General features: G+C 46.2%; 45 non-coding genes across 45 annotated transcripts; all 45 read left to right on the top strand.

Annotated features, from left to right (window-relative positions):
* Positions 1–238: 238 nt before the first annotated feature.
* On the top strand, positions 239–357 carry LOC148860159 (5S ribosomal RNA). The gene has a single exon (XR_016095525.1). It is a non-coding gene; the product is annotated as a 5S ribosomal RNA (ribosomal RNA).
* A 359-nt stretch (positions 358–716) lies between these two features.
* LOC148860158 (5S ribosomal RNA) lies at positions 717–835 on the top strand. Its single transcript, XR_016096084.1, has one exon. It is a non-coding gene; the product is annotated as a 5S ribosomal RNA (ribosomal RNA).
* A 341-nt stretch (positions 836–1176) lies between these two features.
* LOC148860157 (5S ribosomal RNA) lies at positions 1177–1295 on the top strand. Its single transcript, XR_016097344.1, has one exon. It is a non-coding gene; the product is annotated as a 5S ribosomal RNA (ribosomal RNA).
* Positions 1296–1654: 359 nt separating this feature from the next.
* LOC148860156 (5S ribosomal RNA) lies at positions 1655–1773 on the top strand. Its single transcript, XR_016095524.1, has one exon. It is a non-coding gene; the product is annotated as a 5S ribosomal RNA (ribosomal RNA).
* Positions 1774–2132: 359 nt separating this feature from the next.
* LOC148860155 (5S ribosomal RNA) lies at positions 2133–2251 on the top strand. The gene has a single exon (XR_016095522.1). It is a non-coding gene; the product is annotated as a 5S ribosomal RNA (ribosomal RNA).
* Positions 2252–2610: 359 nt separating this feature from the next.
* On the top strand, positions 2611–2729 carry LOC148860154 (5S ribosomal RNA). The gene has a single exon (XR_016096455.1). It is a non-coding gene; the product is annotated as a 5S ribosomal RNA (ribosomal RNA).
* A 359-nt stretch (positions 2730–3088) lies between these two features.
* Positions 3089–3207, top strand: LOC148860153 (5S ribosomal RNA). Its single transcript, XR_016095521.1, has one exon. It is a non-coding gene; the product is annotated as a 5S ribosomal RNA (ribosomal RNA).
* A 359-nt stretch (positions 3208–3566) lies between these two features.
* LOC148860152 (5S ribosomal RNA) lies at positions 3567–3685 on the top strand. The gene has a single exon (XR_016095871.1). It is a non-coding gene; the product is annotated as a 5S ribosomal RNA (ribosomal RNA).
* Positions 3686–4022: 337 nt separating this feature from the next.
* Positions 4023–4141, top strand: LOC148860151 (5S ribosomal RNA). Its single transcript, XR_016095870.1, has one exon. It is a non-coding gene; the product is annotated as a 5S ribosomal RNA (ribosomal RNA).
* Positions 4142–4500: 359 nt separating this feature from the next.
* On the top strand, positions 4501–4619 carry LOC148860150 (5S ribosomal RNA). Its single transcript, XR_016095519.1, has one exon. It is a non-coding gene; the product is annotated as a 5S ribosomal RNA (ribosomal RNA).
* A 359-nt stretch (positions 4620–4978) lies between these two features.
* On the top strand, positions 4979–5097 carry LOC148860149 (5S ribosomal RNA). Its single transcript, XR_016095518.1, has one exon. It is a non-coding gene; the product is annotated as a 5S ribosomal RNA (ribosomal RNA).
* A 359-nt stretch (positions 5098–5456) lies between these two features.
* LOC148860148 (5S ribosomal RNA) lies at positions 5457–5575 on the top strand. Its single transcript, XR_016095869.1, has one exon. It is a non-coding gene; the product is annotated as a 5S ribosomal RNA (ribosomal RNA).
* Positions 5576–5934: 359 nt separating this feature from the next.
* On the top strand, positions 5935–6053 carry LOC148860147 (5S ribosomal RNA). Its single transcript, XR_016095517.1, has one exon. It is a non-coding gene; the product is annotated as a 5S ribosomal RNA (ribosomal RNA).
* A 774-nt stretch (positions 6054–6827) lies between these two features.
* Positions 6828–6946, top strand: LOC148860146 (5S ribosomal RNA). The gene has a single exon (XR_016095516.1). It is a non-coding gene; the product is annotated as a 5S ribosomal RNA (ribosomal RNA).
* A 359-nt stretch (positions 6947–7305) lies between these two features.
* LOC148860145 (5S ribosomal RNA) lies at positions 7306–7424 on the top strand. Its single transcript, XR_016095515.1, has one exon. It is a non-coding gene; the product is annotated as a 5S ribosomal RNA (ribosomal RNA).
* A 359-nt stretch (positions 7425–7783) lies between these two features.
* Positions 7784–7902, top strand: LOC148860144 (5S ribosomal RNA). The gene has a single exon (XR_016096083.1). It is a non-coding gene; the product is annotated as a 5S ribosomal RNA (ribosomal RNA).
* Positions 7903–8243: 341 nt separating this feature from the next.
* LOC148860143 (5S ribosomal RNA) lies at positions 8244–8362 on the top strand. The gene has a single exon (XR_016097343.1). It is a non-coding gene; the product is annotated as a 5S ribosomal RNA (ribosomal RNA).
* Positions 8363–8721: 359 nt separating this feature from the next.
* Positions 8722–8840, top strand: LOC148860142 (5S ribosomal RNA). The gene has a single exon (XR_016095513.1). It is a non-coding gene; the product is annotated as a 5S ribosomal RNA (ribosomal RNA).
* Positions 8841–9199: 359 nt separating this feature from the next.
* LOC148860141 (5S ribosomal RNA) lies at positions 9200–9318 on the top strand. The gene has a single exon (XR_016095702.1). It is a non-coding gene; the product is annotated as a 5S ribosomal RNA (ribosomal RNA).
* A 359-nt stretch (positions 9319–9677) lies between these two features.
* Positions 9678–9796, top strand: LOC148860140 (5S ribosomal RNA). The gene has a single exon (XR_016095512.1). It is a non-coding gene; the product is annotated as a 5S ribosomal RNA (ribosomal RNA).
* Positions 9797–10155: 359 nt separating this feature from the next.
* Positions 10156–10274, top strand: LOC148860139 (5S ribosomal RNA). Its single transcript, XR_016095511.1, has one exon. It is a non-coding gene; the product is annotated as a 5S ribosomal RNA (ribosomal RNA).
* A 359-nt stretch (positions 10275–10633) lies between these two features.
* Positions 10634–10752, top strand: LOC148860138 (5S ribosomal RNA). Its single transcript, XR_016096232.1, has one exon. It is a non-coding gene; the product is annotated as a 5S ribosomal RNA (ribosomal RNA).
* Positions 10753–11111: 359 nt separating this feature from the next.
* LOC148860137 (5S ribosomal RNA) lies at positions 11112–11230 on the top strand. Its single transcript, XR_016096454.1, has one exon. It is a non-coding gene; the product is annotated as a 5S ribosomal RNA (ribosomal RNA).
* Positions 11231–11589: 359 nt separating this feature from the next.
* LOC148860136 (5S ribosomal RNA) lies at positions 11590–11708 on the top strand. The gene has a single exon (XR_016095909.1). It is a non-coding gene; the product is annotated as a 5S ribosomal RNA (ribosomal RNA).
* A 359-nt stretch (positions 11709–12067) lies between these two features.
* On the top strand, positions 12068–12186 carry LOC148860135 (5S ribosomal RNA). Its single transcript, XR_016095509.1, has one exon. It is a non-coding gene; the product is annotated as a 5S ribosomal RNA (ribosomal RNA).
* Positions 12187–12545: 359 nt separating this feature from the next.
* On the top strand, positions 12546–12664 carry LOC148860134 (5S ribosomal RNA). The gene has a single exon (XR_016095507.1). It is a non-coding gene; the product is annotated as a 5S ribosomal RNA (ribosomal RNA).
* A 359-nt stretch (positions 12665–13023) lies between these two features.
* On the top strand, positions 13024–13142 carry LOC148860133 (5S ribosomal RNA). The gene has a single exon (XR_016097484.1). It is a non-coding gene; the product is annotated as a 5S ribosomal RNA (ribosomal RNA).
* A 341-nt stretch (positions 13143–13483) lies between these two features.
* Positions 13484–13602, top strand: LOC148860132 (5S ribosomal RNA). The gene has a single exon (XR_016097342.1). It is a non-coding gene; the product is annotated as a 5S ribosomal RNA (ribosomal RNA).
* A 359-nt stretch (positions 13603–13961) lies between these two features.
* Positions 13962–14080, top strand: LOC148860131 (5S ribosomal RNA). The gene has a single exon (XR_016096715.1). It is a non-coding gene; the product is annotated as a 5S ribosomal RNA (ribosomal RNA).
* A 359-nt stretch (positions 14081–14439) lies between these two features.
* On the top strand, positions 14440–14558 carry LOC148860130 (5S ribosomal RNA). The gene has a single exon (XR_016095773.1). It is a non-coding gene; the product is annotated as a 5S ribosomal RNA (ribosomal RNA).
* A 359-nt stretch (positions 14559–14917) lies between these two features.
* LOC148860129 (5S ribosomal RNA) lies at positions 14918–15036 on the top strand. The gene has a single exon (XR_016095733.1). It is a non-coding gene; the product is annotated as a 5S ribosomal RNA (ribosomal RNA).
* Positions 15037–15395: 359 nt separating this feature from the next.
* On the top strand, positions 15396–15514 carry LOC148860128 (5S ribosomal RNA). Its single transcript, XR_016095868.1, has one exon. It is a non-coding gene; the product is annotated as a 5S ribosomal RNA (ribosomal RNA).
* A 359-nt stretch (positions 15515–15873) lies between these two features.
* Positions 15874–15992, top strand: LOC148860127 (5S ribosomal RNA). The gene has a single exon (XR_016096695.1). It is a non-coding gene; the product is annotated as a 5S ribosomal RNA (ribosomal RNA).
* Positions 15993–16350: 358 nt separating this feature from the next.
* On the top strand, positions 16351–16469 carry LOC148860126 (5S ribosomal RNA). The gene has a single exon (XR_016095867.1). It is a non-coding gene; the product is annotated as a 5S ribosomal RNA (ribosomal RNA).
* Positions 16470–16828: 359 nt separating this feature from the next.
* On the top strand, positions 16829–16947 carry LOC148860125 (5S ribosomal RNA). The gene has a single exon (XR_016095506.1). It is a non-coding gene; the product is annotated as a 5S ribosomal RNA (ribosomal RNA).
* A 359-nt stretch (positions 16948–17306) lies between these two features.
* On the top strand, positions 17307–17425 carry LOC148860124 (5S ribosomal RNA). The gene has a single exon (XR_016095505.1). It is a non-coding gene; the product is annotated as a 5S ribosomal RNA (ribosomal RNA).
* A 359-nt stretch (positions 17426–17784) lies between these two features.
* Positions 17785–17903, top strand: LOC148860123 (5S ribosomal RNA). The gene has a single exon (XR_016096714.1). It is a non-coding gene; the product is annotated as a 5S ribosomal RNA (ribosomal RNA).
* Positions 17904–18262: 359 nt separating this feature from the next.
* LOC148860122 (5S ribosomal RNA) lies at positions 18263–18381 on the top strand. The gene has a single exon (XR_016095787.1). It is a non-coding gene; the product is annotated as a 5S ribosomal RNA (ribosomal RNA).
* A 359-nt stretch (positions 18382–18740) lies between these two features.
* On the top strand, positions 18741–18859 carry LOC148860121 (5S ribosomal RNA). Its single transcript, XR_016097071.1, has one exon. It is a non-coding gene; the product is annotated as a 5S ribosomal RNA (ribosomal RNA).
* Positions 18860–19218: 359 nt separating this feature from the next.
* On the top strand, positions 19219–19337 carry LOC148860120 (5S ribosomal RNA). Its single transcript, XR_016095504.1, has one exon. It is a non-coding gene; the product is annotated as a 5S ribosomal RNA (ribosomal RNA).
* Positions 19338–19696: 359 nt separating this feature from the next.
* On the top strand, positions 19697–19815 carry LOC148860119 (5S ribosomal RNA). The gene has a single exon (XR_016095503.1). It is a non-coding gene; the product is annotated as a 5S ribosomal RNA (ribosomal RNA).
* A 359-nt stretch (positions 19816–20174) lies between these two features.
* Positions 20175–20293, top strand: LOC148860118 (5S ribosomal RNA). Its single transcript, XR_016095501.1, has one exon. It is a non-coding gene; the product is annotated as a 5S ribosomal RNA (ribosomal RNA).
* A 359-nt stretch (positions 20294–20652) lies between these two features.
* On the top strand, positions 20653–20771 carry LOC148860117 (5S ribosomal RNA). The gene has a single exon (XR_016096420.1). It is a non-coding gene; the product is annotated as a 5S ribosomal RNA (ribosomal RNA).
* A 359-nt stretch (positions 20772–21130) lies between these two features.
* Positions 21131–21249, top strand: LOC148860116 (5S ribosomal RNA). The gene has a single exon (XR_016096093.1). It is a non-coding gene; the product is annotated as a 5S ribosomal RNA (ribosomal RNA).
* Positions 21250–21608: 359 nt separating this feature from the next.
* Positions 21609–21727, top strand: LOC148860115 (5S ribosomal RNA). The gene has a single exon (XR_016095786.1). It is a non-coding gene; the product is annotated as a 5S ribosomal RNA (ribosomal RNA).
* Positions 21728–21785: the final 58 nt, after the last annotated feature.

Raw genomic sequence — 21785 nt, 5'->3', positions numbered from 1 at the left:
ATGGGAACGGTGCAAAACCGGGCTTTTGGCATTCGTCGTGCATTGTGGGCCCCGCGATATTACTACATTTATCCGAGGATGCGGCAGATCTAGAAAGGAATAACTCCGCTCACCTGGGAGCTTGTGCACGGTTACCAAGGGAGGAAAGTTGCATACACCGTTTTTTCAAGTCTGAAAGAATTAATGGAGGGGAGCAAGATAGTGAGTGCATAAAGATTAAAGCGAACAAGAAGAAAACGGGTGCGATCATACCAGCACTAATGCACCGGATCCCATCAGAACTCCGAAGTTAAGCGTGCTTGGGCGAGAGTAGTACTAGGATGGGTGACCTCCTGGGAAGTCCTCGTGTTGCACCCCAATTTTATTAATATTTTATTTTTGATATACTATTGGCAAATTTCATATGTCGTTTCGGCGAGACAACTGGAAACAACGTGCCGGATACTCGGACCATTTGCGGAACGACTGTCATTACTGAATGGGAACGGTGCAAAACCGGGCTTTTGGCATTCGTCGTGCATTGTGGGCCCCGTGATATTACTACATTTATCCGAGGATGCGGCAGATCTAGAAAGGAATAACTCCGCTCACCTGGGAGCTTGTGCACGGTTACCAAGGGAGGAAAGTTGCATACACCGTTTTTTCAAGTCTGAAAGAATTAATGGAGGGGAGCAAGATAGTGAGTGCATAAAGATTAAAGCGAACAAGAAGCAAACGGGTGCGATCATACCAGCACTAATGCACCGGATCCCATCAGAACTTCGAAGTTAAGCGTGCTTGGGCGAGAGTAGTACTAGGATGGGTGACCTCCTGGGAAGTCCTCGTGTTGCACCCCAATTTTATTAATATTTTATTTTTGATATACTATTTGCAAATTCCATATGTCGTTTCGGCGAGACAACTGGAAACAACGTGCGAGGCACGACCATCATTACTGAATGGGAACGGTGCAAAACTGGGCTTTTGGCATTCGTCGTGCATTGTGGGCCCCGTGATATTACTACATTTATCCGGGGATGCGGCAGATCTAGAAAGGAATAACTCCGCTCACCTGGGAGCTTGTGCACGGTTACAAAGGGAGGAAAGTTGCATACACCGTTTTTTCAAGTCTGAAAGAATTAATGGAGGGGAGCAAGATAGTGAGTGCATAAAGATTAAAGCGAACAAGAAGAAAACGGGTGCGATCATACCAGCACTAATGCACCGTATCCCATCAGAACTCCGAAGTTAAGCGTGCTTGGGCGAGAGTAGTATTAGGATGGGTGACCTCCTGGGAAGTCCTCGTGTTGCACCCCAATTTTATTAATATTTTATTTTTGATATACTATTTGCAAATTCCATATGTCGTTTCGGCGAGACAACTGGAAACAACGTGCCGGATACTCGGACCATTTGCGACACGACCGTCATTACTGAATGGGAACGGTGCAAAACCGGTCTTTTGGCATTCGTCGTGCATTGTGGGCCCCATGATATTACTACATTTATCCGGGGATGCGACAGATCTAGAAAGGAATAACTCCGCTCACCTGGGAGCTTGTGCACGGTTACCAAGGGAGGAAAGTTGCATACACCGTTTTTTCAAGTCTGAAAGAATTAATGGAGGGGAGCAAGATAGTGAGTGCATAAAGATTAAAGCGAACAAGAAGCAAACGGGTGCGATCATACCAGCACTAATGCACCGGATCCCATCAGAACTCCGAAGTTAAGCGTGCTTGGGCGAGAGTAGTACTAGGATGGGTGACCTCCTGGGAAGTCCTCGTGTTGCACCCCAATTTTATTAATATTTTATTTTTGATATACTATTTGCAAATTCCATATGTCGTTTCGGCGACACAACTGGAAACAACGTGCCGGATACTCGGACCATTTGCGGAACGACCGTCATTACTGAATGGGAACGGTGCAAAACCGGGCTTTTGGCATTCGTCGTGCATTGTGGGCCCCGCGATATTACTACATTTATTCGGGGATGCGGCAGATCTAGAAAGGAATAACTCCGCTCACCTGGGAGCTTGTGCACGGTTACCAAGGGAGGAAAGTTGCATACACCGTTTTTTCAAGTCTGAAAGAATTAACGGAGGGGAGCAAGATAGTGAGTGCATAAAGATTAAAGCGAACAAGAAGCAAACGGGTGCGATCATACCAGCACTAATGCACCGGATCCCATCAGAACTCCGAAGTTAAGCGTGCTTGGGCGAGAGTAGTACTAGGATGGGTGACCTCCTGGGAAGTCCTCGTGTTGCACCCCAATTTTATTAATATTTTATTTTTGATATACTATTTGCAAATTCCATATGTCGTTTCGGCGAGACAACTGGAAACAACGTGCCGGATACTTGGACCATTTGCGGAACGACTGTCATTACTGAATGGGAACGGTGCAAAACCGGGCTTTTGGCATTCGTCGTGCATTGTGGGCCCCGTGATATTACTACATTTATCCGGGGATGCGGCAGATCTAGAAAGGAATAACTCCGCTCACCTGGGAGCTTGTGCACGGTTACCAAGGGAGGAAAGTTGCATACACCGTTTTTTCAAGTCTGAAACAATTAACGGAGGGGAGCAAGATAGTGAGTGCATAAAGATTAAAGCGAACAAGAAGCAAACGGGTGCGATCATACCAGCACTAATGCACCGGATCCCATCAGAACTCCGAAGTTAAGCGTGCTTGGGCGAGAGTAGTACTAGGATGAGTGACCTCCTGGGAAGTCCTCGTGTTGCACCCCAATTTTATTAATATTTTATTTTTGATATACTATTTGCAAATTCCATATGTCGTTTCGGCGAGACAACTGGAAACAACGTGCCGGATACTCGGACCATTTGCGGAACGACCGTCATTACTGAATGGGAACGGTGCAAAACCGGGCTTTTGGCATTCGTCGTGCATTGTGGGCCCCGTGATATTACTACATTTATCCGAGGATGCGGCAGATCTAGAAAGGAATAACTCCGCTCACCTGGGAGCTTGTGCACGGTTACCAAGGGAGGAAAGTTGCATACACCGTTTTTTCAAGTCTGAAAGAATTAATGGAGGGGAGCAAGATAGTGAGTGCATAAAGATTAAAGCGAACAAGAAGCAAACGGGTGCGATCATACCAGCACTAATGCACCGGATCCCATCAGAACTCCGAAGTTAAGCGTGCTTGGGCGAGAGTAGTACTAGGATGGGTGACCTCCTGGGAAGTCCTCGTGTTGCACCCCAATTTTATTAATATTTTATTTTTGATATACTATTGGCAAATTTCATATGTCGTTTCGGCGAGACAACTGGAAACAACGTGCCGGATACTCGGACCATTTGCGGAACGACCGTCATTACTGAATGGGAATGGTGCAAAACCGGGCTTTTGGCATTCGTCGTGCATTGTGGGCCCCGTGATATTACGACATTTATCCGAGGATGCGGCAGATCTAGAAAGGAATAACTCCGCTCACCTGGGAGCTTGTGCATGGTTACCAAGGGAGGAAAGTTGCATACACCGTTTTTTCAAGTCTGAAAGAATTAATGGAGGGGAGCAAGATAGTGAGTGCATAAAGATTAAAGCGAACAAGAAGAAAACGGGTGCGATCATACCAGCACTAATGCACCGGATCCCATCAGAACTCCGAAGTTAAGCGTGCTTGGGCGAGAGTAGTATTAGGATGGGTGACCTCCTGGGAAGTCCTCGTGTTGCACCCCAATTTTATTAATATTTTATTTTTGATATACTTTTTGCAAATTCCATATGTCGTTTCGGCGAGACAACTGGAAACAACGTGCCGGATACTTGGACCATTTGCGGAACGACTGTCATTACTGAATGGGAACGGTGCAAAACCGGGCTTTTGGCATTCGTCGTGCATTGTGGGCCCCGCGATATTACTACATTTATCCGGGGATGCGGCAGATCTAGAAAGGAATAACTCCGCTCACCTGGGAGCTTGTGCACGGTAACCAAGGGAGGAAAGTTGCATACCAAGGGAGGAAAGTTGCAAGATAGTGAGTGCATAAAGATTAAAACGAACAAGAAGCAAACGGGTGCGATCATACCAGCACTAATGCACCGGATCCCATCAGAACTCCGAAGTTAAGCGTGCTTGGGCGAGAGTAGTATTAGGATGGGTGACCTCCTGGGAAGTCCTCGTGTTGCACCCCAATTTTATTAATATTTTATTTTTGATATACTATTTGCAAATTCCATATGTCGTTTCGGCGAGACAACTGGAAACAACGTGCCGGATACTCGGACCATTTGCGGAACGACCGTCATTACTGAATGGGAACGGTGCAAAACCGGGCTTTTGGCATTCGTCGTGCATTGTGGGCCCCGCGATATTACTACATTTATCCGGGGATGCGGCAGATCTAGAAAGGAATAACTCCGCTCACCTGGGAGCTTGTGCACGGTTACCAAGGGAGGAAAGTTGCATACACCGTTTTTTCAAGTCTGAATGAATTAACGGAGGGGAGCAAGATAGTGAGTGCATAAAGATTAAAGCGAACAAGAAGCAAACGGGTGCGATCATACCAGCACTAATGCACCGGATCCCATCAGAACTCCGAAGTTAAGCGTGCTTGGGCGAGAGTAGTACTAGGATGGGTGACCTCCTGGGAAGTCCTCGTGTTGCACCCCAATTTTATTAATATTTTATTTTTGATATACTATTTGCAAATTCCATATGTCGTTTCGGCGAGACAACTGGAAACAACGTGCCGGATACTCGGACCATTTGCGGAACGACTGTCATTACTGAATGGGAACGGTGCAAAACCGGGCTTTTGGCATTCGTCGTGCATTGTGGGCCCCGTGATATTACTACATTTATCCGAGGATGCGGCAGATCTAGAAAGGAATAACTCCGCTCACCTGGGAGCTTGTGCACGGTTACCAAGGGAGGAAAGTTGCATACACCGTTTTTTCAAGTCTGAAAGAATTAATGGAGGGGAGCAAGATAGTGAGTGCATAAAGATTAAAGCGAACAAGAAGAAAACGGGTGCGATCATACCAGCACTAATGCACCGGATCCCATCAGAACTCCGAAGTTAAGCGTGCTTGGGCGAGAGTAGTACTAGGATGGGTGACCTCCTGGGAAGTCCTCGTGTTGCACCCCAATTTTATTAATATTTTATTTTTGATATACTATTGGCAAATTTCATATGTCGTTTCGGCGAGACAACTGGAAACAACGTGCCGGATACTCGGACCATTTGCGGAACGACTGTCATTACTGAATGGGAACGGTGCAAAACCGGGCTTTTGGCATTCGTCGTGCATTGTGGGCCCCGTGATATTACGACATTTATCCGAGGATGCGGCAGATCTAGAAAGGAATAACTCCGCTCACCTGGGAGCTTGTGCACGGTTACCAAGGGAGGAAAGTTGCATACACCGTTTTTTCAAGTCTGAAAGAATTAATGGAGGGGAGCAAGATAGTGAGTGCATAAAGATTAAAGCGAACAAGAAGAAAACGGGTGCGATCATACCAGCACTAATGCACCGGATCCCATCAGAACTCCGAAGTTAAGCGTGCTTGGGCGAGAGTAGTATTAGGATGGGTGACCTCCTGGGAAGTCCTCGTGTTGCACCCCAATTTTATTAATATTTTATTTTTGATATACTATTTGCAAATTCCATATGTCGTTTCGGCGAGACAACTGGAAACAACGTGCCGGATACTTGGACCATTTGCGGAACGACTGTCATTACTGAATGGGAACGGTGCAAAACCGGGCTTTTGGCATTCGTCGTGCATTGTGGGCCCCGCGATATTACTACATTTATCCGGGGATGCGGCAGATCTAGAAAGGAATAACTCCGCTCACCTGGGAGTTTGTGCACGGTTACCAAGGGAGGAAAGTTGCATACACCGTTTTTTCAAGTCTGAAAGAATTAACGGAGGGGAGCAAGATAGTGAGTGCATAAAGATTAAAGCGAACAAGAAGCAAACGGGTGCGATCATACCAGCACTAATGCACCGGATCCCATCAGAACTCCGAAGTTAAGCGTGCTTGGGCGAGAGTAGTACTAGGATGGGTGACCTCCTGGGAAGTCCTCGTGTTGCACCCCAATTTTATTAATATTTTATTTTTGATATACTATTTGCAAATTCCATATGTCGTTTCGGCGAGACAACTGGAAACAACGTGCCGGATACTCGGACCATTTGCGGAACGACTGTCATTACTGAATGGGAACGGTGCAAAACCGGGCTTTTGGCATTCGTCGTGCATTGTGGGCCCCGTGATATTACTACATTTATCCGAGGATGCGGCAGATCAAGAAAGGAATAACTCCGCTCACCTGGGAGCTTGTGCACGGTTACCAAGGGAGGAAAGTTGCATACACCGTTTTTTCAAGTCTGAAAGAATTAATGGAGGGGAGCAAGATAGTGAGTGCATAAAGATTAAAGCGAACAAGAAGCAAACGGGTGCGATCATACCAGCACTAATGCACTGGATCCGGAAGTCCTCGTGTTGCACCCCAATTTTATTAATAATTTATTTTTGATATACTATTTGCAAATTCCATATGTTGTTTCGGCGAGACAACTGGAAACAACGTGCGAGATACTCGGACCATTTGCGGCACGACCGTCATTACTGAATGGGAACGGTGCAAAACTGGGCTTTTGGCATTCGTCGTGCATTGTGGGCCCCGTGATATTACTACATTTATCCGAGGATGCGGCAGATCTAGAAAGGAATAACTCCGCTCACCTGGGAGCTTGTGCACGGTTACCAAGGGAGGAAAGTTGCATACACCGTTTTTTCAAGTCTGAAAGAATTAATGGAGGGGAGCAAATAGTGAGTGCATAAAGATTAAAGCGAACAAGAAGAAAACGGGTGCGATCATACCAGCACTAATGCACCGGATCCCATCAGAACTCCGAAGTTAAGCGTGCTTGGGCGAGAGTAGTACTAGGATGGGTGACCTCCTGGGAAGTCCTCGTGTTGCACCCCAATTTTATTAATATTTTATTTTTGATATACTATTTGCAAATTCCATATGTCGTTTCGGCGAGACAACTGGAAACAACGTGCCGGATACTCGGACCATTTGCGGAACGACCGTCATTACTGAATGGGAACGGTGCAAAACCGGGCTTTTGGCATTCGTCGTGCATTGTGGGCCCCGCGATATTACTACATTTATCCGAGGATGCGGCAGATCTAGAAAGGAATAACTCCGCTCACTTGGGAGCTTGTGCACGGTTACCAAGGGAGGAAAGTTGCATACACCGTTTTTTCAAGTCTGAAAGAATTAATGGAGGGGAGCAAGATAGTGAGTGCATAAAGATTAAAGCGAACAAGAAGAAAACGGGTGCGATCATACCAGCACTAATGCACCGGATCCCATCAGAACTCCGAAGTTAAGCGTGCTTGGGCGAGAGTAGTACTAGGATGGGTGACCTCCTGGGAAGTCCTCGTGTTGCACCCCAATTTTATTAATATTTTATTTTTGATATACTATTGGCAAATTTCATATGTCGTTTCGGCGAGACAACTGGAAACAACGTGCCGGATACTCGGACCATTTGCGGAACGACTGTCATTACTGAATGGGAACGGTGCAAAACCGGGCTTTTGGCATTCGTCGTGCATTGTGGGCCCCGTGATATTACTACATTTATCCGAGGATGCGGCAGATCTAGAAAGGAATAACTCCGCTCACCTGGGAGCTTGTGCACGGTTACCAAGGGAGGAAAGTTGCATACACCGTTTTTTCAAGTCTGAAAGAATTAATGGAGGGGAGCAAGATAGTGAGTGCATAAAGATTAAAGCGAACAAGAAGCAAACGGGTGCGATCATACCAGCACTAATGCACCGGATCCCATCAGAACTTCGAAGTTAAGCGTGCTTGGGCGAGAGTAGTACTAGGATGGGTGACCTCCTGGGAAGTCCTCGTGTTGCACCCCAATTTTATTAATATTTTATTTTTGATATACTATTTGCAAATTCCATATGTCGTTTCGGCGAGACAACTGGAAACAACGTGCGAGGCACGACCATCATTACTGAATGGGAACGGTGCAAAACTGGGCTTTTGGCATTCGTCGTGCATTGTGGGCCCCGTGATATTACTACATTTATCCGGGGATGCGGCAGATCTAGAAAGGAATAACTCCGCTCACCTGGGAGCTTGTGCACGGTTACCAAGGGAGGAAAGTTGCATACACCGTTTTTTCAAGTCTGAAAGAATTAATGGAAGGGAGCAAGATAGTGAGTGCATAAAGATTAAAGCGAACAAGAAGAAAACGGGTGCGATCATACCAGCACTAATGCACCGTATCCCATCAGAACTCCGAAGTTAAGCGTGCTTGGGCGAGAGTAGTATTAGGATGGGTGACCTCCTGGGAAGTCCTCGTGTTGCACCCCAATTTTATTAATATTTTATTTTTGATATACTATTTGCAAATTCCATATGTCGTTTCGGCGAGACAACTGGAAACAACGTGCCGGATACTCGGACCATTTGCGACACGACCGTCATTACTGAATGGGAACGGTGCAAAACCGGTCTTTTGGCATTCGTAGTGCATTGTGGGCCCCATGATATTACTACATTTATCCGGGGCAACGACAGATCTAGAAAGGAATAACTCCGCTCACCTGGGAGCTTGTGCACGGTTACCAAGGGAGGAAAGTTGCATACACCGTTTTTTCAAGTCTGAAAGAATTAATGGAGGGGAGCAAGATAGTGAGTGCATAAAGATTAAAGCGAACAAGAAGCAAACGGGTGCGATCATACCAGCACTAATGCACCGGATCCCATCAGAACTCCGAAGTTAAGCGTGCTTGGGCGAGAGTAGTACTAGGATGGGTGACCTCCTGGGAAGTCCTCGTGTTGCACCCCAATTTTATTAATATTTTATTTTTGATATACTATTTGCAAATTCCATATGTCGTTTCGGCGACACAACTGGAAACAACGTGCCGGATACTCGGACCATTTGCGGAACGACCGTCATTACTGAATGGGAACGGTGCAAAACCGGGCTTTTGGCATTCGTCGTGCATTGTGGGCCCCGCGATATTACTACATTTATTCGGGGATGCGGCAGATCTAGAAAAGAATAACTCCGCTCACCTGGGAGCTTGTGCACGGTTACCAAGGGAGGAAAGTTGCATACACCGTTTTTTCAAGTCTGAAAGAATTAACGGAGGGGAGCAAGATAGTGAGTGCATAAAGATTAAAGCGAACAAGAAGCAAACGGGTGCGATCATACCAGCACTAATGCACCGGATCCCATCAGAACTCCGAAGTTAAGCGTGCTTGGGCGAGAGTAGTACTAGGATGGGTGACCTCTTGGGAAGTCCTCGTGTTGCACTCCAATTTTATTAATATTTTATTTTTGATATACTATTTGCAAATTCCATATGTCGTTTCGGCGAGACAACTGGAAACAACGTGCCGGATACTTGGACCATTTGCGGAACGACTGTCATTACTGAATGGGAACGGTGCAAAACCGGGCTTTTGGCATTCGTCGTGCATTGTGGGCCCCGCGATATTACTACATTTATCCGGGGATGCGGCAGATCTAGAAAGGAATAACTCCGCTCACCTGGGAGCTTGTGCACGGTAACCAAGGGAGGAAAGTTGCATACACCGTTTTTTCAAGTCTGAAAGAAATAACGGAGGGGAGCAAGATAGTGAGTGCATAAAGATTAAAGCGAACAAGAAGCAAACGGGTGCGATCATACCAGCACTAATGCACCGGATCCCATCAGAACTCCGAAGTTAAGCGTGCTTGGGCGAGAGTAGTACTAGGATGGGTGACCTCCTGGGAAGTCCTCGTGTTGCACCCCAATTTTATTAATATTTTATTTTTGATATACTATTTGCAAATTCCATATGTCGTTTCGGCGAGACAACTGGAAACAACGTGCCGGATACTCGGACCATTTGCGGAACGACCGTCCTTACTGAATGGGAACGGTGCAAAACCGGGCTTTTGGCATTCGTCGTGCATTGTGGGCCCCGTGATATTACTACATTTATCCGAGGATGCGGCAGATCTAGAAAGGAATAACTCCGCTCACCTGGGAGCTTGTGCACGGTTACCAAGGGAGGAAAGTTGCATACACCGTTTTTTCAAGTCTGAAAGAATTAATGGAGGGGAGCAAGATAGTGAGTGCATAAAGATTAAAGCGAACAAGAAGCAAACGGGTGCGATCATACCAGCACTAATGCACCGGATCCCATCAGAACTCCGAAGTTAAGCGTGCTTGGGCGAGAGTAGTACTAGGATGGGTGACCTCCTGGGAAGTCCTCGTGTTGCACCCCAATTTTATTAATATTTTATTTTTGATATACTATTGGCAAATTTCATATGTCGTTTCGGCGAGACAACAGGAAACAACGTGCCGGATACTCGGACCATTTGCGGAACGACTGTCATTACTGAATGGGAACGGTGCAAAACCGGGCTTTTGGCATTCGTCGTGCATTGTGGGCCCCGTGATATTACTACATTTATCCGAGGATGCGGCAGATCTAGAAAGGAATAACTCCGCTCACCTGGGAGCTTGTGCACGGTTACCAAGGGAGGAAAGTTGCATACACCGTTTTTTCAAGTCTGAAAGAGTTAATGGAGGGGAGCAAGATAGTGAGTGCATAAAGATTAAAGCGAACAAGAAGCAAACGGGTGCGATCATACCAGCACTAATGCACCGGATCCCATCAGAACTTCGAAGTTAAGCGTGCTTGGGCGAGAGTAGTACTAGGATGGGTGACCTCCTGGGAAGTCCTCGTGTTGCACTCCAATTTTATTAATATTTTATTTTTGATATACTATTTGCAAATTCCATATGTCGTTTCGGCGAGACAACTGGAAACAACGTGCCGGATACTCGGACCATTTGCGGAACGACTGTCATTACTGAATGGGAACGGTGCAAAACCGGGCTTTTGGCATTCGTCGTGCATTGTGGGCCCCGCGATATTACTACATTTATCCGGGGATGCGGCAGATCTAGAAAGGAATAACTCCGCTCACCTGGGAGCTTGTGCACGGTAACCAAGGGAGGAAAGTTGCATACACCGTTTTTTCAAGTCTGAAACAAATAACGGAGGGGAGCAAGATAGTTAGTGCATAAAGATTAAAGCGAACAAGAAGCAAACGGGTGCGATCATACCAGCACTAATGCACCGGATCCCATCAGAACTCCGAAGTTAAGCGTGCTTGGGCGAGAGTAGTACTAGGATGAGTGACCTCCTGGGAAGTCCTCGTGTTGCACCCCAATTTTATTAATATTTTATTTTTGATATACTATTTGCAAATTCCATATGTCGTTTCTGCGAGACAACTGGAAACAACGTGCCGGATACTCGGACCATTTGCGGAACGACTGTCATTACTGAATGGGAACGGTGCAAAACCGGGCTTTTGGCATTCGTCGTGCATTGTGGGCCCCGTGATATTACTACATTTATCCGAGGATGCGGCAGATCTAGAAAGGAATAACTCCGCTCACCTGGGAGCTTGTGCACGGTTACCAAGGGAGGAAAGTTGCATACACCGTTTTTTCAAGTCTGAAAGAATTAATGGAGGGGAGCAAGATAGTGAGTGCATAAAGATTAAAGCGAACAAGAAGCAAACGGGTGCGATCATACCAGCACTAATGCACTGGATCCCATCAGAACTCCGAAGTTAAGCGTGCTTGGGCGAGAGTAGTACTAGGATGGGTGACCTCCTGGGAAGTCCTCGTGTTGCACCCCAATTTTATTAATATTTTATTTTTGATATACTATTTGCAAATTCCATATGTTGTTTCGGCGAGACAACTGGAAACAACGTGCGAGATACTCGGACCATTTGCGGCACGACCGTCATTACCGAATGGGAACGGTGCAAAACTGGGCTTTTGGCATTCGTCGTGCATTGTGGGCCCCGTGATATTACTACATTTATCCGAGGATGCGGCAGATCTAGAAAGGAATAACTCCGCTCACCTGGGAGCTTGTGCACGGTTACCAAGGGAGGAAAGTTGCATACACCGTTTTTTCAAGTCTGAAAGAATTAATGGAGGGGAGCAAGATAGTGAGTGCATAAAGATTAAAGCGAACAAGAAGCAAACGGGTGCGATCATACCAGCACTAATGCACCGGATCCCATCAGAACTCCGAAGTTAAGCGTGCTTGGGCGAGAGTAGTACTAGGATGGGTGACCTCCTGGGAAGTCCTCGTGTTGCACCCCAATTTTATTAATATTTTATTTTTGATATACTATTTGCAAATTCCATATGTCGTTTCGGCGAGACAACTGGAAACAACGTGCCGGATACTCGGACCATTTGCGGAACGACCGTCATTACTGAATGGGAACGGTGCAAAACCGGGCTTTTGGCATTCGTCGTGCATTGTGGGCCCCGCGATATTACTACATTTATCCGAGGATGCGGCAGATCTAGAAAGGAATAACTCCGCTCACTTGGGATCTTGTGCACGGTTACCAAGGGAGGAAAGTTGCATACACCGTTTTTTCAAGTCTGAAAGAATTAATGGAGGGGAGCAAGATAGTGAGTGCATAAAGATTAAAGCGAACAAGAAGAAAACGGGTGCGATCATACCAGCACTAATGCACCGGATCCCATCAGAACTCCGAAGTTAAGCGTGCTTGGGCGAGAGTAGTACTAGGATGGGTGACCTCCTGGGAAGTCCTCGTGTTGCACCCCAATTTTATTAATATTTTATTTTTGATATACTATTGGCAAATTTCATATGTCGTTTCGGCGAGACAACTGGAAACAACGTGCCGGATACTCGGACCATTTGCGGAACGACTGTCATTACTGAATGGGAACGGTGCAAAACCGGGCTTTTGGCATTCGTCGTGCATTGTGGGCCCCGTGATATTACTACATTTATCCGAGGATGCGGCAGATCTAGAAAGGAATAACTCCGCTCACCTGGGAGCTTGTGCACGGTTACCAAGGGAGGAAAGTTGCATACACCGTTTTTTCAAGTCTGAAAGAATTAATGGAGGGGAGCAAGATAGTGAGTGCATAAAGATTAAAGCGAACAAGAAGCAAACGGGTGCGATCATACCAGCACTAATGCACCGGATCCCATCAGAACTTCAAAGTTAAGCGTGCTTGGGCGAGAGTAGTATTAGGATGGGTGACCTCCTGGGAAGTCCTCGTGTTGCACCCCAATTTTATTAATATTTTATTTTTGATATACTATTTGCAAATTCCATATGTCGTATCGGCGAGACAACTGGAAACAACGTGCGAGGCACGACCGTCATTACTGAATGGGAACGGTGCAAAACTGGGCTTTTGGCATTCGTCGTGCATTGTGGGCCCCGTGATATTACTACATTTATCCGGGGATGCGGCAGATCTAGAAAGGAATAACTCCGCTCACCTGGGAGCTTGTGCACGGTTACAAAGGGAGGAAAGTTGCATACACCGTTTTTTCAAGTCTGAAAGAATTAATGGAAGGGAGCAAGATAGTGAGTGCATAAAGATTAAAGCGAACAAGAAGAAAACGGGTGCGATCATACCAGCACTAATGCACCGTATCCCATCAGAACTCCGAAGTTAAGCGTGCTTGGGCGAGAGTAGTATTAGGATGGGTGACCTCCTGGGAAGTCCTCGTGTTGCACCCCAATTTTATTAATATTTTATTTTTGATATACTATTTGCAAATTCCATATGTCGTTTCGGCGAGACAACTGGAAACAACGTGCCGGATACTCGGACCATTTGCGACACGACCGTCATTACTGAATGGGAACGGTGCAAAACCGGTCTTTTGGCATTCGTAGTGCATTGTGGGCCCCACGATATTACTACATTTATCCGGGGCAGCGACAGATCTAGAAAGGAATAACTCCGCTCACCTGGGAGCTTGTGCACGGTTACCAAGGGAGGAAAGTTGCATACACCGTTTTTTCAAGTCTGAAAGAATTAATGGAGGGGAGCAAGATAGTGAGTGCATAAAGATTAAAGCGAACAAGAAGAAAACGGGTGCGATCATACCAGCACTAATGCACCGTATCCCATCAGAACTCCGAAGTTAAGCGTGCTTGGGCGAGAGTAGTACTAGGATGGGTGACCTCCTGGGAAGTCCTCGTGTTGCACCCCAATTTTATTAATATTTTATTTTTGATATACTATTTGCAAATTCCATATGTCGTTTCGACGAGACAACTGGAAACAACGTGCCGGATACTCGGACCATTTGCGGAACGACCGTCATTACTGAATGGGAACGGTGCAAAACCGGGCTTTTGGCATTCGTCGTGCATTGTGGGCCCCGTGATATTACTACATTTATCCGAGGATGCGGCAGATCTAGAAAGGAATAACTCCGCTCACCTGGGAGCTTGTGCACGGTTACCAAGGGAGGAAAGTTGCATACACCGTTTTTTCAAGTCTGAAAGAATTAATGGAGGGGAGCAAGATAGTGAGTGCATAAAGATTAAAGCGAACAAGAAGAAAACGGGTGCGATCATACCAGCACTAATGCACCGGATCCCATCAGAACTCCGAAGTTAAGCGTGTTTGGGCGAGAGTAGTACTAGGATGGGTGACCTCCTGGGAAGTCCTCGTGTTGCACCCCAATTTTATTAATATTTTATTTTTGATATACTATTTGCAAATTCCAAATGTCGTTTCGGCGAGACAACAGGAAACAACGTGCCGGATACTTGGACCATTTGCGGAACGACTGTCATTACTGAATGGGAACGGTGGAAAACCGGGCTTTTGGCATTCGTCGTGCATTGTGGGCCCCGCGATATTACTACATTTATCCGGGGATGCGGCAGATCTAGAAAGGAATAACTCCGCTCACCTGGGAGCTTGTGCACGGTAACCAAGGGAGGAAAGTTGCATACACCGTTTTTTCAAGTCTGAAAGAATTAACGGAGGGGAGCAAGATAGTTAGTGCATAAAGATTAAAGCGAACAAGAAGCAAACGGGTGCGATCATACCCGCACTAATGCACCGGATCCCATCAGAACTCCGAAGTTAAGCGTGCTTGGGCGAGAGTAGTACTAGGATGGGTGACCTCCTGGGAAGTCCTCGTGTTGCACCCCAATTTTATTAATATTTTATTTTTGATATACTATTTGCAAATTCCATATGTCGTTTCGGCGAGACAACTGGAAACAACGTGCCGGATACTCGGACCATTTGCGGAACGACCGTCATTACTGAATGGGAACGGTGCAAAACCGGGCTTTTGGCATTCGTCGTGCATTGTGGGCCCCGTGATATTACTACATTTATCCGAGGATGCGGCAGATCTAGAAAGGAATAACTCCGCTCACCTGGGAGCTTGTGCACGGTTACCAAGGGAGGAAAGTTGCATACACCGTTTTTTCAAGTCTGAAAGAATTAATGGAGGGGAGCAAGATAGTGAGTGCATAAAGATTAAAGCGAACAAGAAGCAAACGGGTGCGATCATACCAGCACTAATGCACCGGATCCCATCAGAACTCCGAAGTTAAGCGTGCTTGGGCGAGAGTAGTATTAGGATGGGTGACCTCCTGGGAAGTCCTCGTGTTGCACCCCAATTTTATTAATATTTTATTTTTGATATACTATTTGCAAATTCCATATGTCGTTTCGGCGAGACAACTGGAAACAACGTGCCGGATACTCGGACCATTTGCGGAACGACTGTCATTACTGAATGGGAATGGTGCAAAACCGGGCTTTTGGCATTCGTCGTGCATTGTGGGCCCCGCGATATTACTACATTTATTAGGGGATGCGGCAGATCTAGAAAAGAATAACTCCGCTCACCTGGGAGCTTGTGCACGGTTACCAAGGGAGGAAAGTTGCATACACCGTTTTTTCAAGTCTGAAAGAATTAATGGAGGGGAGCAAGATAGTGAGTGCATAAAGATTAAAGCGAACAAGAAGAAAACGGGTGCGATCATACCAGCACTAATGCACCGGATCCCATCAGAACTCCGAAGTTAAGCGGGCTTGGGCGAGAGTAGTACTAGGATGGGTGACCTCCGGGGAAGTCCTCGTGTTGCACCCCAATTTTATTAATATTTTATTTTTGATATACTATTTGCAAATTCCATATGTCGTTTCGGCGAGACAACAGGAAACAACGTGCCGGATACTTGGACCATTTGCGGAACGACTGTCATTACTGAATGGGAACGGTGCAAAACCGGGCTTTTGGCATTCGTCGTGCATTGTGGGCCCCGCGATATTACTACATTTATCCGAGGATGCGGCAGATCTAGAAAGGAATAACTCCGCTCACCTGGGAGCTTGTGCTCGGTTACCAAGGGAGGAAAGTGCATACACCGTTTTTTCAAGTCTGAAAGAATTAATGGAGGGGAGCAAGATAGTGAGTGCATAAAGATTAAAGCGAACAAGAAGAAAACGGGTGCGATCATACCAGCACTAATGCACCGGATCCCATCAGAACTCCGAAGTTAAGCGTGCTTGGGCGAGAGTAGTATTAGGATGGGTGACCTCCTGGGAAGTCCTCGTGTTGCACCCCAATTTTATTAATATTTTATTTTTGATATACTATTGGCAAATTTCATATGTCGTTTCGGCGAGACAACAGGAAACAACGTGCCGGATACTCGGACCATTTGCGGAACGACTGTCATTACTGAATGGGAACGGTGCAAAACCGGGCTTTTGGCATTCGTCGTGCATTGTGGGCCCCGTGATATTACTACATTTATCCGAGGATGCGGCAGATCTAGAAAGGAATAACTCCGCTCACCTGGGAGCTTGTGCACGGTTACCAAGGGAGGAAAGTTGCATACACCGTTTTTTCAAGTCTGAAAGAATTAATGGAAGGGAGCAAGATAGTGAGTGCATAAAGATTAAAGCGAACATGAAGAAAACGGGTGCGATCATACCAGCACTAATGCACCGGATCCCATCAGAACTCCGAAGTTAAGCGTGCTTGGGCGAGAGTAGTACTAGGATGGGTGACCTCCTGGGAAGTCCTCGTGTTGCACCCCAATTTTATTAATATTTTATTTTTGATATACTATTTGCAAATTCCATATGTCGTTTCGGCGAGACAACTGGAAACAACGTGCCGGATACTCGGACCATTTGCGACACGACCGTCATTACTGAATGGGAACGGTGCAAAACCGGTCTTTTGGCATTCGTAGTGCATTGTGGGCCCCACGATATTACTACATTTATCCGGGGCAGCGACAGATCTAGAAAGGAATAACTCCGCTCACCTGGGAGCTTGTGCACGGTTACCAAGGGAGGAAAGTTGCATACAACGTTTTTTCAAGTCTGAAAGAATTAATGGAGGGGAGCAAGATAGTGAGTGCATAAAGATTAAAGCGAACAAGAAGCAAACGGGTGCGATCATACCAGCACTAATGCACCGGATCCCATCAGAACTCCGAAGTTAAGCGTGCTTGGGCGAGAGTAGTACTAGGATGGGTGACCTCCTGGGAAGTCCTCGTGTTGCACCCCAATTTTATTAATATTTTATTTTTGATATACTATTTGCAAATTCCATATGTTGTTTCGGCGACACAACTGGAAACAACGTGCCGGATACTCGGACCATTTGCGGAACGACCGTCATTACTGAATGGGAATGGTGCAAAACCGGGCTTTTGGCATTCGTCGTGCATTGTGGGCCCCGCGATATTACTACATTTATTCGGGGATGCGGCAGATCTAGAAAAGAATAACTCCGCTCACCTGGGAGCTTGTGCACGGTTACCAAGGGAGGAAAGTTGCATACACCGTTTTTTCAAGTCTGAAAGAATTAATGGAGGGGAGCAAGATAGTGAGTGCATAAAGATTAAAGCGAACAAGAAGAAAACGGGTGCGATCATACCAGCACTAATGCACCGTATCCCATCAGAACTCCGAAGTTAAGCGTGCTTGGGCGAGAGTAGTACTAGGATGGGTGACCTCCTGGGAAGTCCTCGTGTTGCACCCCAATTTTATTAATATTTTATTTTTGATATACTATTTGCAAATTCCATATGTCGTTTCGGCGAGACAACTGGAAACAACGTGCCGGATACTCGGACCATTTGCGACACGACCGTCATTACTGAATAGGAACGGTGTAAAACCGGTCTTTTGGCATTCGTAGTGCATTGTGGGCCCCACGATATTACTACATTTATCCGGGGCAGCGACAGATCTAGAAAGGAATAACTCCGCTCACCTGGGAGCTTGTGCACGGTTACCAAGGGAGGAAAGTTGCATACAACGTTTTTTCAAGTCTGAAAGAATTAATGGAGGGGAGCAAGATAGTGAGTGCATAAAGATTAAAGCGAACAAGAAGCAAACGGGTGCGATCATACCAGCACTAATGCACCGGATCCCATCAGAACTCCGAAGTTAAGCGTGCTTGGGCGAGAGTAGTAGTAGGATGGGTGACCTCCTGGGAAGTCCTCGTGTTGCACCCCAATTTTATTAATATTTTATTTTTGATATACTATTTGCAAATTCCATATGTTGTTTCGGCGAGACAACTGGAAACAACGTGCCGGATACTCGGACCATTTGCGGAACGACCGTCATTACTGAATGGGAATGGTGCAAAACCGGGCTTTTGGCATTCGTCGTGCATTGTGGGCCCCGCGATATTACTACATTTATTCGGGGATGCGGCAGATCTAGAAAAGAATAACTCCGCTCACCTGGGAGCTTGTGCACGGTTACCAAGGGAGGAAAGTTGCATACACCGTTTTTTCAAGTCTGAAAGTATTAATGGAGGGGAGCAAGATAGTGAGTGCATAAAGATTAAAGCGAACAAGAAGCAAACGGGTGCGATCATACCAGCACTAATGCATCTGATCCCATCAGAACTCCGAAGTTAAGCGTGCTTGGGCGAGAGTAGTACTAGGATGGGTGACCTCCTGGGAAGTCCTCGTGTTGCACCCCAATTTTATTAATATTTTATTTTTGATATACTATTTGCAAATTCCATATGTTGTTTCGGCGAGACAACTGGAAACAACGTGCGAGATACTCGGACCATTTGCGGCACGACCGTCATTACTGAATGGGAACGGTGCAAAACTGGGCTTTTGGCATTCGTCGTGCATTGTGGGCCCCGTGATATTACTACATTTATCCGAGGATGCGGCAGATCTAGAAAGGAATAACTCCGCTCACCTGGGAGCTTGTGCACGGTTACCAAGGGAGGAAAGTTGCATACACCGTTTTTTCAAGTCTGAAAGAATTAATGGAGGGGAGCAAGATAGTGAGTGCATAAAGATTAAAGCGAACAAGAAGAAAATGGGTGCGATCATACCAGCACTAATGCACCGGATCCCATCAGAACTCCGAAGTTAAGCGTGCTTGGGCGAGAGTAGTACTAGGATGGGTGACCTCCTGGGAAGTCCTCGTGTTGCACCCCAATTTTATTAATATTTTATTTTTGATATACTATTTGCAAATTCCATATGTCGTTTCGGCGAGACAACTGGAAACAACGTGCCGGATACTCGGACCATTTGCGACACGACCGTCATTACTGAATGGGAACGGTGCAAAACCGGTCTTTTGGCATTCGTAGTGCATTGTGGGCCCCACGATATTACTACATTTATCCGGGGCAGCGACAGATCTAGAAAGGAATAACTCCGCTCACCTGGGAGCTTGTGCACGGTTACCAAGGGAGGAAAGTTGCATACACCGTTTTTTCAAGTCTGAAAGAATTAATGGAGGGGAGCAAGATAGTGAGTGCATAAAGATTAAAGCGAACAAGAAGCAAACGGGTGCGATCATACCAGCACTAATGCACCGGATCCCATCAGAACTCCGAAGTTAAGCGTGCTTGGGCGAGAGTAGTACTAGGATGGGTGACCTCCTGGGAAGTCCTCGTGTTGCACCCCAATTTTATTAATATTTTATTTTTGATATACTATTTGCAAATTCCATATGTCGTTTCGGCGACACAACTGGAAACAACGTGCCGGATACTCGGACCATTTGCGGAACGACCGTCATTACTGAATGGGAACGGTGCAAAACCGGGCTTTTGGCATTCGTCGTGCATTGTGGGCCCCGCGATATTACTACATTTATCCGCGGATGCGGCAGATCTAGAAAAGAATAACTCCGCTCACCTGGGAGCTTGTGCTCGGTTACCAAGGGAGGAAAGTTGCATACACCGTTTTTTCAAGTCTGAAAGAATTAATGGAGGGGAGCAAGATAGTGAGTGCATAAAGATTAAAGCGAACAAGAAGAAAACGGGTGCGATCATACCAGCACTAATGCACCGGATCCCATCAGAACTCCGAAGTTAAGCGTGCTTGGGCGAGAGTAGTACTAGGATGGGTGACCTCCTGGGAAGTCCTCGTGTTGCACCCCAATTTTATTAATATTTTATTTTTGATATACTATTTGCAAATTCCATATGTCGTTTCGGCGAGACAACTGGAAACAACGTGCCGGATACTCGGACCATTTGCGACACGACCGTCATTACTGAATGGGAACGGTGTAAAACCGGTCTTTTGGCATTCTTAGTGCATTGTGGGCCCCACGATATTACTACATTTATCCGGGGCAGCGACAGATCTAGAAAGGAATAACTCCGCTCACCTGGGAGCTTGTGCACGGTTACCAAGGGAGGAAAGTTGCATACAACGTTTTTTCAAGTCTGAAAGAATTAATGGAGGGGAGCAAGATAGTGAGTGCATAAAGATTAAAGCGAACAAGAAGCAAACGGGTGCGATCATACCAGCACTAATGCACCGGTTCCCATCAGAACTCCGAAGTTAAGCGTGCTTGGGCGAGAGTAGTACTAGGATGGGTGACCTCCTGGGAAGTCCTCGTGTTGCACCCCAATTTTATTAATATTTTATTTTTGATATACTATTTGCAAATTCCATATGTTGTTTCGGCGACACAACTGGAAACAACGTGCCGGATACTCGGACCATTTGCGGAACGACCGTCATTACTGAATGGGAATGGTGCAAAACCGGGCTTTTGGCATTCGTCGTGCATTGTGGGCCCCGCGATATTACTACATTTATTCGGGGATGCGGCAGATCTAGAAAAGAATAACTCCGCTCACCTGGGAGCTTGTGCACGGTTACCAAGGGAGGAAAGTTGCATACACCGTTTTTTCAAGTCTGAAAGTATTAATGGAGGGGAGCAAGATAGTGAGTGCATAAAGATTAAAGCGAACAAGAAGAAAACGGGTGCGATCATACCAGCACTAATGCATCGGATCCCATCAGAACTCCGAAGTTAAGCGTGCTTGGGCGAGAGTAGTACTAGGATGGGTGACCTCCTGGGAAGTCCTCGTGTTGCACCCCAATTTTATTAATATTTTATTTTTGATATACTATTTGCAAATTCCATATGTTGTTTCGGCGAGACAACTGGAAACAACGTGCGAGATACTCGGACCATTTGCGGCACGACCGTCATTACTGAATGGGAACGGTGCAAAACTGGGCTTTTGGCATTCGTCGTGCATTGTGGGCCCCGTGATATTACTACATTTATCCGAGGATGCGGCAGATCTAGAAAGGAATAACTCCGCTCACCTGGGAGCTTGTGCACGGTTACCAAGGGAGGAAAGTTGCATACACCGTTTTTTCAAGTCTGAAAGAATTAATGGAGGGGAGCAAGATAGTGAGTGCATAAAGATTAAAGCGAACAAGAAGAAAATGGGTGCGATCATACCAGCACTAATGCACCGGATCCCATCAGAACTCCGAAGTTAAGCGTGCTTGGGCGAGAGTAGTAGTAGGATGGGTGACCTCCTGGGAAGTCCTCGTGTTGCACCCCAATTTTATTAATATTTTATTTTTGATATACTATTTGCAAATTCCATATGTCGTTTCGG

Source organism: Nelumbo lutea, chromosome 4 (assembly GCF_056320005.1).
Source record: "Nelumbo lutea isolate HS-2025 chromosome 4, American lotus-T2T, whole genome shotgun sequence".
NCBI lineage: Eukaryota > Viridiplantae > Streptophyta > Magnoliopsida > Proteales > Nelumbonaceae > Nelumbo > Nelumbo lutea.
The sequence above is the reverse complement of the archived record's forward strand: the minus strand, read 5'-3'. Positions and strand labels throughout refer to the sequence as shown.